Here is a 12,917-nt window from a genome sequence, read left to right as displayed (position 1 = left end):
AGAAGATAACCAAGGCCCAACTCCCATATAGATGGACTCCCCCCATAGTTAATAATGTTTTTGGTCTTTATAACTTTGATTTGAGATCATGGGCACAATCTATATAGAATTATACATAGTTGCTATAGGTTTTTGTTTACTAAAGCTATTATAAATCTTATATTTTCTTATCTAATTAAATATTACTTTATTTTGGGACCAATTTCTAAAGCCTTATATATCTTATTATAATTTTGATATGGTTTCTTAGTGGTAGACTAAAAATATGAACTAAATAATTATATTTAATCAATAATATAAGACAATATAACCTAATTTATAAAAAAGAAAAATCGAAACAACATTTAACTAGTATTGAATATTGTTCAAAATCTTAAATAATATTGGTCAAAGATTAAATTTAAGTATTATCATCATTCAACCTAATGTATCATATAGTAAAAGATCCTAACCCTTTCAATCAACAATAAATAATAGACTCCTCTGTATGTAGCTTTTACACAAGGAAATTATTGATTTGTTTCAAATTATTGATCATGAGGTAGTTAACGGGAGGTGAGATTGATAGATTTGACAGGCTTTATGATGACAATGGAGAGGGGATTGTATGATATTGGTAGGTGAAGTTTAATTATTCTACAATTTTTTGTAGTGATATATTTTAAAGTGATTGTTATTTTTAGTTATTGGAAGTGCATTTTTAAATGTATAACTGGATTTATAACTTTAAAAATCTATACGAATAGTTAGTTTGTATAGATTTAACAATTCAAGTTTGATATTTCAATATTGTTTTACTATATTTTAAGTAAAATTCATAAAAAAAACATACTAAAAAGATAAACATAAAAAATTTAAGCTATGCCATATTATTATTACCAAGAAATATATTATTACTATTTTTTGATATATATTAATAAGATTTTTAAGTTTATGTTGAGGATGTGTACAAGGATTCTATGGTAAAGAGGTTAGAATATATATGTGACAATTAAACAAAATAAAAGAGAAAAATTTTGAATATGATATAATTTGAGAATGTTGATAACTCCATTATATAAATTTTGAGATCTAAAATGGGTCTCCTAAGGAATATTATAAAATAATAGTGAAAATAATAAAACAAGACTAGAAATTTAGAGGGAAAAAAAAGATACTTTTTCAACTAGTATTTTAAACTTATCTCCCTACGGTTTTACTCGAATTTCAAGCAAGAGCACTCATTGGATTTTAATTCTTGATCCAAGGAGCACCCACGTTGCATACCTTAGATGGACCATGCTACATGAAAAAACTAAGGAGTACCATGTTGCATACCTTAGATGGACCATGTTACATGAAAAATGTGAAATACATGAAAATATGTGATTGAAATCACATTTTTTATGTATTTCCTATTTTCCCTATAACATGGTCCATTGAAATTACACAACATGGGTACCTTTATATTCAATGAATGTTGCCACTCAAAATTTCAGTAAAACAATATGGAGATAAGTTGAAAATATGAGTTGAAAAAATGGTTTTATATTTTTTTTCATTTCTTAATATTTTTATTTTTTTACTCCAAAAATGGTGAATCATCCCTATGGTTAACATATCATCATGAATCCTATTAGTTTTTAAAAAGTTGATTTTGATTATATATTTTTGTTTTAAAGCCATTTTTTATTTGAAAAATTCTCTAATAACATTAACATCAATATCCCCTTATTCTATCTTTATATTTTTATTTTGTTTTATGTTACGCTAATAACTAAAAAAAATATAAAAACTCAAACAAAAATATTGCAACGATTACTTTGATATGATATACATTTATTCAAAAATTTCCTAAAATACAACCAGCGATGCTATTATTATTTAATAAAATATTTTTATATAATATTAATAAATAATTATATTACAAAATATATTATGCAATATTATATTTATATATAACATATTTAATATATAAATGATATATATTGTATAATGTTAATAAATAAAATTAAATGTAAAATAATTATATATAACATCTTTTATAAAATATAATATATATTATTAAACATATTATATAAATGAGATATATTATATAATGTTAATTTTATTATTTTTTATATTTAATAAACTATTTTGAAAATAAAATAAATACTATGGGAGAGTAAATTTCTTATAAATATTAAATAAAATTTAAAATAATATTAATATATTTATTATTATTTAATAATAATGTTTAAATATACATATCTGTGTGACTGCAACTCTTTTTTAAGCTAAATTATAACAATAATATTCCATCTTTGCAACATGACTGCAACTCTTTTTTATGGTAAATTATAGAAATAATATTCCATGTTTGCAACTTTAAAGGATGGAGCCAACAATTTCTCAAACTTTAAAAGTTATGAAAATAAGTGGTGTAGGTTGGCGTTCATAAAGTCGACGCAAAGTTGAATGATGGCCACCACTTCAAAGAAAAAACTAATAATGAAAAATGGAATCCCTCACCTTACTGATAAGCAGGTCAAAACCAATAAATCACAGCTCCATAAAAACACAGAGCATATAATATACACTGCCAGTGAAAACTAAATGATAACTTTTAACTTTGTATACTTGTAGTTGGTCCCACGTCATGGTAATGAAACTATATTCTTTTCCCAACTAAGTAGTTTGTAAGGACAAAGGTAGAATAACGTGGGATTCCTCTGACTGGTTGGAGTGAAATTAAATTTTTCACATCACGTGGTTTGTTCAATTCTTGAACAATATTATTATAATTGCAGTTTACTTAATAATGAACGGTTGCAATTACGATTATTTATATATTATGAACAGTTACATTGTTCATCAATGATAATTGCAGTTTACTTAATATGTATAATTAATTTGTTTGTGTTTTTATACTTAATTTAGATGTATTAATATTAATATTGTACACATAATTATATAATTATATGAATAATTAATTTGTTTGGATTTTTATATTTAATTTATATTCATTAATATTGTGTACATAATTATGTATTAATTTTTCCAATTTACATTCAATGTTTTAAACACCCATTTGCTACCAACATGTTTTTTAGTCATGAATTTAAGTAGATCCCAAAGCATCTATTTCTTCAACCATGGCTTTCCTCCGAAATTTACTATCGTCTAATCCATTGCCTCCCTAACAATTCAAACATCATCAACAATAATAAAAGAAAGAAAATATATATTTGAAATTAAAAAGTTAATATTTTTCCAAATCCCTGCTTTCCCAAACTAATCTGGTCGAGATTGAAGTTGAAGGTTCACCCTGTTCATTATCATATTCTTCTAATGAATTGGACCATTCTCCAATTGAAACTATGTTGCATTTCATTCTTATTTTTTTTTTCAGAGAGAAAAACATCATGATATTATATTAAGGGAATATAATGAGCAGGTACATATAAAGCCATATCGTGCTGGCCGACAGATAGGCCAAAAAAGGACTAATGCTGATGAGATCAGAACCAATACATTCCAAGTGAGCAACATAGATTCACATGAGACCAAAAACATTCTAACATAAAGGAGAGGTCCATAAAAAGATCCAACATAGAGCACAGAATAGGCGATAGAAGATCAGCAGGATCAAGCTGGGTCGAGCATAGCAGAAATATGGATCAGAGTGGAGGAAATAGGAGCCTTGGACTCCTGGAAGATGCGAGCATTCCTCCATTTCCACAGGAGCCAGCACGTGATGATGAATAAGGATCTCCATGCTGGCCGTTGATCTGACCACCATCTGTAACCATCCTGAACAGAAGAGAAAACCTGGTAAGGAAAACCATATGATAAGGAGAGATCATACCAGATTTGGGACGATGCCGGACATTGAAAAAACATGTGGACATTTGTTTCGGACGCCTGACAGCACATGGAGCATCTTCCGGGGCCCATCCATCCTTTCCTTTGAAGAACCTCCCATGTGAGGTTCCTGTTAGAGAAAACCAGCCACGAGAATAAAATTGCCTTGAGCTGAACGGTAGACTTCCAGAGTTTGAAAGGAAAGGAGGGGCCTGGAAGCGGCGGAAGAAAGGATGAGGCAGCTGCATATATATCTTTGACACGTACATGCTGATTGGAGATCCCCATCGACCAAACTAATTCGTCTTTTAAACCTGTTTGAGTAATACCTTTCCCTGCAAAACAATTAACAGCAGAGGACCATGTAGGCCGGAGAGAAAGGGGCAGACCAAGGTCATCACCGTCCCTCCAGATTGGCGAAGAAGACGACCAGGAATGGATCAATTTATTCCAAGTGAAGATCCCCTTAGTGTGTAGAAATGATATGAGATCGGGAGTGAGCATGGACTCCAGTCCATAAGTAGTTGAATCAATACCAAGAAGGATGCCAGAGCCGGAAAAAATGTTCCATTTTAAGAAAGACATAAAGAGAGCCTGAACCTTTCTGAGGCTGAGCCAAATGGCGGAACCCCTCTTTGAGCCGAGGGATTTCCTCCTATACCAATGAGCGATCGGCCTTCCTTTCAGATATTTCTGTTTGATGATGGAGCTCCAAATGCCGTCTCCGAAGATGCCTCTGTGCAGAGATTTACATAGGAGGGCCATGCCAAATGACCTCATATGTAATAGGCCCCAACCGCCATCCCTCTTCGGTCTTGAGATGGAAACCATCTTTACCAAATGGATCTTTGATTGGTGGGATCTTCCGCCCCAAAGAAAATTAGCAGACAGAGAAACGATTTTGCTAATTATGGAAGCCGGGAGGAAATAAAGATGAGCCCAATAGACTGCAAGATGAGATAGGACCGATTGAACGAGGATGAGTCTGCCTCCCAGAGAAAGGAAACGCATCTCCCATCTTGAGATTTTGTTATAGAAACGATCAATCAGCCATAACCAGTCCTGTTTGCGGTTCCCTTTTGGTTTGAGGAGGAAACCCAAATATTTAAAGCCCTCCATTATAGATGCCAGATTAATACCAAATAACGCGGCAATCCATTGAGCTAACTCCTGATTAGTGCCATTGTGATACAACATGGATTTGATCTTGTTTATGACCAGTCCTGTTGCTGACTGAAACTTCAGAAAGATCTCATTGAGACAGAGCCAGCTAGATTTGTGAAGCATGGCACAGATAAGAATGTCATCAACAAAAAGGTTATGAGAAAGAAAAATATTCTTACAGATCTTGATCGGAAGACAGCGCTGGTCAGCAACAGCTTTGTTGATCTGTGTGCTAAGAGAATTCATGACAAGAATAAAGAGTAGGGGAGAGAGAGGACAGCCCTGTCGCAGCCCTCTCTCCGCCTGAAAAAAGGATGATGGGATACCATTGATGATAACAGAATATGAAACATTTTCGACACATGCCATCACCCAATTGATTCCCTGCGTCCTCAGTCCAATTTTTGCAAGGAGAATCCTGAGGAACCCCCAATCAACACAGTCGTAAGCCTTTTCCAGATCAATCTTAAGAATAGCGGCATCAGTGTTTTTGGATAAGACTGAAAATAAGCACTCCTGTGTCGAGGCAACTGCATCAAGAATATTCCTATCAGATAAAAAAGCGTGCTGGTCCTTGGAGATGAAGGCGTTGAGAACAGGTTTCATTCTCTCAGCGATAATTTTTGATATAATTTTGAAAAGGATGTTACATAATGCAATGGGCCTGTAGTCTGCAAAAGATTCCGATCTTTCCTTTTTGGGAATTAGAGCTATGAAAGTCGCAGTGAGAGCGCTGTTTATGTTCCCTGATATACGAGTGGCATCCACCATCCCCAACAGATCATCTTTAAACATATCATAAAAGTGCGAGAAGAACTCGATCGACCAGCCATCTGGTCCGGGACATTTGTCCTTTTTGAACTTCTTGATAGCACCATGAAGTTCCTCTTCCGAGATGGGCTTGAAAAATTGTGTATTGGCCTCATCATCAAACATGACTGGCACTTGGTCAACCACCCAGAAGACATCGTTTATATCAATCATCCGCCGCTGGTATTGATTCTGAAAATACCTTGAGGCTTCCATCGAAATATCATGCTGAGAATATAAGAAACCCCCGTTGCCGTCTTCGATCCTCCAAATAGAATTTTTGCATCTCCTTGCGTTTGCAAAATGGTGGAAAAACTTTGTATTTCGGTCACCCTCCTTGAGCCAAATCGCCCTGCTTTTGAGTCTCCAGGATGACTCCTCCTTTTGCAATAACTCTTGTTTCCTTTTCTCCAATGATCTGAAAAGATTTTTTTGTTCAAAAGACAGGCTGTCGAAATTAGCTGCATCAGAGAGACTACTTAAATCCTTTTTAATGGCCTCAAGGTCCTGTTTATCCTTCTTCTTCTGTCTAATTGACCAATCCTTAGCCACCTCCCTTAAGGATTGGATCTTTTCACGAAAAGAGGAGAAGGAGAGCGCCTCAGACTGCTTTAATTCCTCCCATTTCTTTGTTATGACCTCATTGAAGGATTCATCAGTCAAGTAGATCCTGTTAAATTTAAAGGAATAGCCCAGCTTATATTGAGGTTCCAGCCAATCTAGAAAAATGGGGCGGTGGTCCGATGTATGGTCATTACCAGTTCTAGCAACTGGCATACCCCATTCAGCAATGATACTAGCATTTATGATAAAACGATCAAGTCTCTTGGCAATAAAAGCTGGACCAGATCTGTTGTTATCCCATGTTGGAGACATTTTACGAGGAATGACATCAACCAGATTCCTGTACAGAAATTCCGTGCGGAGTCTATCAGCAATAGAGTCATTCTTTCTGCAGTTGCCCCAGCATTCGTCGGAATTCAGAGTGGCATTTAGATCACCCGCGATCAGCAGTGATTCGATGTCTAGAATCTCGGAAGCAAACAACAAATCCCAAAAGGAGGACCTATTCTTATAGGGCGCATAAATGTTCAAGATGTTTAGCATCTTTGGCTGACCCCTGACATATGCTGAGATTAAAATGCCTGCACAACATTTAAAAGCTTTAGCTTTGACCCAAGCCGGGTCCCACAACACAGCCAGACCACCCGACAAACCTTCAGCATCAGACGCAACCATATACCAGGACGGAAACATTCTTCTGAAAAAGGCTAAGGATACTTTGCTTGAGTGCATTGTTTCCTGAATGAAGATAATGCGAGAGTGAGCTGATACAAAAATCTCCTTTAGCGCCAGAAATTTAGGGAGGGCGCCCAATCCCCTGATATTTAAAGAGGTCAGGAAAGTCATTTTGAAGACTGACCAGCCATACATGCTCTAAGCGGCTGGGGGTCAGCAGAATCTATGACTGGGACTTCGACTAGGGAAAGGTTTGTGATGCCATAATCAGAAGCAATTGTTCTGCCTCTGAAGTGACGACTTCCTCCTTTCTGCTTTTTGCGGACGGTTATGTTTTTTGTAGAATTGGGGCTGATGGAAGGAAAAGAGGGCTTATGGATGGTCAATGGTTCAAGAACCGGAGGATTCTTCTGAAGAAGGAGGTCGATATCACTATCGGATTTGTTGACCGGAGATTCCGTCGGGGATATGTTAGGCATCGGTGTAGGCATTGGCTTCTTACCTCTAGAGAGGTCTGCAGGAGGAGAAACAGGAGAAAGTGTCGATGAACTGAGCAGAATGGGGTGAGAACCCACCACGAAATCACCTTTATTCATGGGGGGAGGGGAAGGCACCGGTTCATCCACAAAAGGCTCGGGAATATACGGACAACCAAAATCCGGCGCGGGCGGGACCTCGGGCTGCTCCTGCGAATTGAACTGAGGGGAAGGAGTGGCTTTTACCTGTGAGGAAGCCTGGTCATGTAGGATACCTGCATCTTTGGACATAGAATCAACACCAGTAAATCTGCCTCTAAAGAGGGGACGCTGTTTTGATTTGCGATTAAACCTGTGACTGCAATTTTTGAATAGATGACCTGTTCGGTGGCATAGAGAGCAGCGAAAAGGGATGCCCCAAAAGTCAAGTCTTTGACAGATTGTGGTCCCTTCCCATGTTATCACAATATGATCCGGATAGCCACCTTTGTAAGGTTTCTCAATCAAAATCCAGGCAATCCTTTTGTCCTTCTCCCCTCTGACCCAAGGATCCACGTAAATAAATTTACCAACAGAATTACCAATCTCCATGAGGGTTTCGACAGACCATAATTCCAATGGCAGATTGGGAAGCTTAACCCAAATCATGCAGTTCGATGGCGTGTTTTTGAGAGGGTCGAAACCCACGTACCATCGAGATAATGATAAAAAACTCCTGCCAAACACCCAAGGCTTTTTAAGAATCGTTTCAAGATCCGATGGGTTTAGAAAATGAAATGAAAACCAGTCGTTCATCAGCCGAGAGATGACTGGAGAGTATCCGATCAAAGAAGTCCATTTTGATGATAACCATGTTCTCATTTCATCCTCTGACATTTCAGGAAAATGCCATTTCCCGACGAGAGCAAGCTTTTGTAGACTATCAATGCGGTCCGACAAAGTGGAACTGGAGACAGAGACCGCCTTTGGAGGAGGGATTGTTTTGACCGGTTGCCAGGATTTTTTAGAGCGATCCGCCTTATCCCGACCACTGCTATTTTTAGGGGAGACCGTGTCCTTTTTGTCCAGATCCGGAAAGGAGAAAGCCTGACAGGGTGACGGAAGCATCTCTTCCACCGTGGCATGCCAGGTGGAGGCTTTGATGGCAGATTCATGTGCATTTTCAGCCTCGATGGCAGCTCTGAAGAGAGCCTGCGTGGACGGGGAGTCACTGTCTACCGACATTCTATGGCAAATGGAATGCTCAGGAGGATCTGAAGAGGGAGTACTGCACGGATACGAGTGAAAGGATAGACACAGGTGAACGGTCTGCAAATGGAGCCTGGATATAAAGATCCCCAGAGAGGAAAACTATTAGAAAAGTACAGTGGGTGGGATCCTTTGGATTTTGTCAGGAAGACCAGATATGGACTTAATGGTACCAGCAGGGGAGTGGTACCGAAACCATCAGAAAAGAAGCTTGTAGGACAGTTGATTACGTTCTAGGGGCATCTAGAATTAATAGGAATGGCAGAGATGGACCAGAATTCCACCGCCAATATGTCAATTGAATTGAAAAAAGAGCTTTTGACAGCCATCAAAATTTATGAAGCTGTGCAGACGCCGGAAAGAAGATTTGAAATGTGAAAACCGGCAATAACCGATGAGAAAAACGGCAAGCATCGCCCGCTGATAGCCTTTGTGCCCAGGAGAGTCGAAACCAGGCCGCTCAGGATGATAATTTCTGCCTATGCTACTGGTTCATTTTGACAGTCTATACAACAACAGTATATATGAATGATACACCACCATCTACCTATGCGGAACCTTATATCTGAGCAAGGACTGTATATAAATATAGATGCTTTAATCTTATGTAAGATCTCTTTCAACATGTTTATGACATGAATTTATAGCAGAACCTATCAACAAAACGAACCTAACAGGGATAAAATCCAGACTTGACAAAACAAGGTCCTATAGCTATGAATATCTATCCAGAAACCTGTTATCATCATAAAAGAGAATCTATTAAGAAGAAGACAGCAAGGTGAATAGATTACTGACCCGCTTGTGGAGACCGTAGCGCAGCCCGAAACAGAGGAGCCATGACAAGGAGCCCACGAAGCCAAACCACAGCAAAACCGGCAATGAGAAAATGCAGTTCAGCAATCCCACCTCTGGCCCGGGCGGCCAGAGAGGAAAAAAAAACGAAAAACAGACCACCAGAATCAGAATGAGATATAAAGATGTAGCAGAGAGAGTTAGAAACTAGGAAGAGACCAGGTGTCTCTCTGCATGGCTGAGCGCCTGTTTGCTAATCCCTTGAAACGTGTCCGACATGTGAAAGAAGGTGGCCATGCAGCTGAAGTTGACCGGTGACCATTTCTGGTTGGAGGATGGCTGAAGCTGTGAAAAAGACGTGAGCTTATTGGATCTTCGAGTAATGTGGACTTCATCTACTGGTTGGCTATGGCGTTGTGCATGGCATCCCCGTCCCGACGCGCTCCGGCTCCTCATCCTCATTGAATCTCACTTCTTCACCCTTGTGAGCATTCCTTCATTCAATTTGTGCTAAGATGAATATTCAAAATCCATGTTGCATTTCATTCTTATTCCCTTAGTTACACTTCTTTTTTGGGATTAATTTTACCATCTCCAAATACTATATGATGACTTAATCAATCTTGTGTGTTAGTCAGTTTCGAAATTAAGTTTCCATACCATCATAATAATCAATAAATATACTTTCAATTTTATTATCTAATTTATTTATAATAGTCTTTCAAACATACATATAAATATCATAACCAAAAACTTAAAAGATGTTTAAGTGAGATTTTTTTTTAATATTTTATTTTCTAAATTTATTTTGATTTTATATTAAAAAGTAAATATAATTTTAATAATTTTAATAATTAAGCCAAAAAGAAATATTCTGCAACCCAATATAAAGTAGCTAAAAAAATAAGTGAAATTAATAAATTTTATTTTATTTATAAAAAGAAATATCACATGTTACCGATAGTGGTTAAAAAGCTCATTAACAAATTTAATGAAAATTTTAATATTCTGAAAACTCAGAAGACTCGAGCAATGCCTCTTGGTACGGTGACAACTTTCTTAACATAAAGTTTCCCAGCGTAAATATATGATTAGTTTAAAACCCATTCCATCGGGGTAAGAAACCCTCATTTATTCCATGAAATTATTTCTATTTTCGTTATAAGCGGATTTTCGATTGACATGGAAAAGTTTTATGCTTTCTCCATATATTCCTGCTTATGTCTGCCTCTGTTGGGAGGGGCATAAGCTATGCACAGTGAATAGTGAATGAATATTAAAATGAAGAGTCAGTCACACGGGTTTGAAGTTTGAACTTCAAAATTAAATAGTATGTTAAATTTAATGTTTAATAGTTTTCGTAAATTTATTTATTGTTATAGTCTCACTGAAAAATATTAAAAATAAGGATGCATAGTTAGCATTATTTGTTATTTAGTTTAATTATTATACTAATTAACAGATTTGAACAAGAGTTAAATTTATTAATTTGTTTAAGTATGGTTAAATTGGAGTTAAAAACACTGAAAAAAGTGAGCGAGTGACTGTTATGATCAGGGCATTTGATTTTTTTACAAAAAATATGACTAAGCATTATATAGAGTGCATATTAGAGACTAATATAATTTTCTAGGGTTCTTAAATTTTAAGATAAATTTAAACCTTATTTATATATATATATAAGAAAATGAAAAATAATGTTTCACTGCCATATTAATGTTGATTTTCTTATTTTTAATTTAATATTTTATTTAAAATTATAAAAAATATGGAAAATGAAATTATAAAGATTGAAATATTATTATTTATAGAAAACTTAAATCCATTACAATTTCATATTTATTAAACACTTATAAAAATTAAAAATATATAGATTTTCTGATTTAAAAACAAAATGTAAAATACTTATTTTTATTAGACATACACACTAGATAAAAGTAAAATATAAACCTATTTTTTTAGTTAAACATAATTCTTTTGTTAGTTAAACGATGTATTCTTAATTTATATTAATTTTTTAATTAATATCATTTATTTTAATTGTAGTTTATTGATAATGTTTCAATTACACAGGTTATTATATTTTGTGATATTTTTTTAATAAAAAACCACAATAATAAAAAAGCAAATTGCGGAGAGAGACTAAATTTGATTTATCTGATGAAGCAAGAAAATTAAATGTATGCAGGGAGTATATTGAGATATTTGACTAAACAAAAATGTGGATTGTATGCATATTCTATCAACAAATTCAACAATCCTGGATAATAGAAGAACATAGGCCGCGTGCAAATCATACCAACAAATTGAACATCCCTTCTGCATGCATGGAGTACATTGAGATATTTGATTAAACAAAAACGTGGGTTGTATGCAAATTCTATCAACAAATTCAATAATTCCGGATAATAGAGGAACATGGGCCGCTTGCAAATAGTACCAACAAATTGATCATCCCTTCTTAGCAAGGAGATAACTTATCTAAGCTAACTATTATTGGATAACTATTATCTAGGCTAACTTTTATTGGCATTGTATCAAACCCATGTAAAAAAGTATAGCCAACCAGGTGGTTCCATTACAAGGCTTGAAAATGTTAACATGTAGAACATATGAAGTGGGGTCCAAGAAAAGCAGAGATTAAATAATGTTCCGAAGAAAAAATCAGAAATTTTGCTAAAACAGTAAAGAATTTCAATTCTGAAAATTTGAAAGAGCAGTACATTTCTTCAAATCTGCATGAAATTTTATTTTACACTAAGTAAACTTCCATGGTATCTGTTATCTATGGAATTAACCAAAGCCAACCAGAAGACCTCTATTTCATCACAGACTGAGCACCTCTATTTCGTCACAGACTGAACAGAGAACAATAAAGAAAGGTAGGTACGCGTAGACTACAAGACAGAGTATTGCGCAGAAGAAATAAAAATTAAAAACACAGAATGAAGTGTGCAAGGAAATATACTTGAATTACATTTACAAAATAAACTGAGGCTTCAGCTCTTTTCACCCATAGTAAATGCTTAAAACATAGAATGAAGTGTGCAAGGAAATATACTTGAATTACATTTACAAAATAAACTGAGGCTTCAGCTCTTTTCACCCATAGTAAATTAAGCATTTACAAAGTTCTTTTTGTTTTAAATGGTTTTTTTCATCAGAGTAAAGTGCATGTGTCTAGCTTCGAATGTTTGGCTTCAATGGCCTCTTTCATGTTACTATAGATGTATAATTGACATGCACTAGAAAGAGTTTGACTCTCAGAAATTCATCCATAACATTCAATTCATAGGGTCAGCAGATTCCAAATATGATTTAGATGTGTTAGTTTTCTAGAATCCAGTTCAGATTTAATGTCCA

The sequence above is a fragment of the Pinus tabuliformis genome, chromosome 4_2 (assembly GCF_031772625.1).
Source record: "Pinus tabuliformis cultivar Carrire ecotype Pingquan chromosome 4_2, CPIR1, whole genome shotgun sequence".
Classification (NCBI taxonomy): domain Eukaryota; kingdom Viridiplantae; phylum Streptophyta; class Pinopsida; order Pinales; family Pinaceae; genus Pinus; species Pinus tabuliformis.
This window is presented reverse-complemented; position numbering follows the sequence as displayed.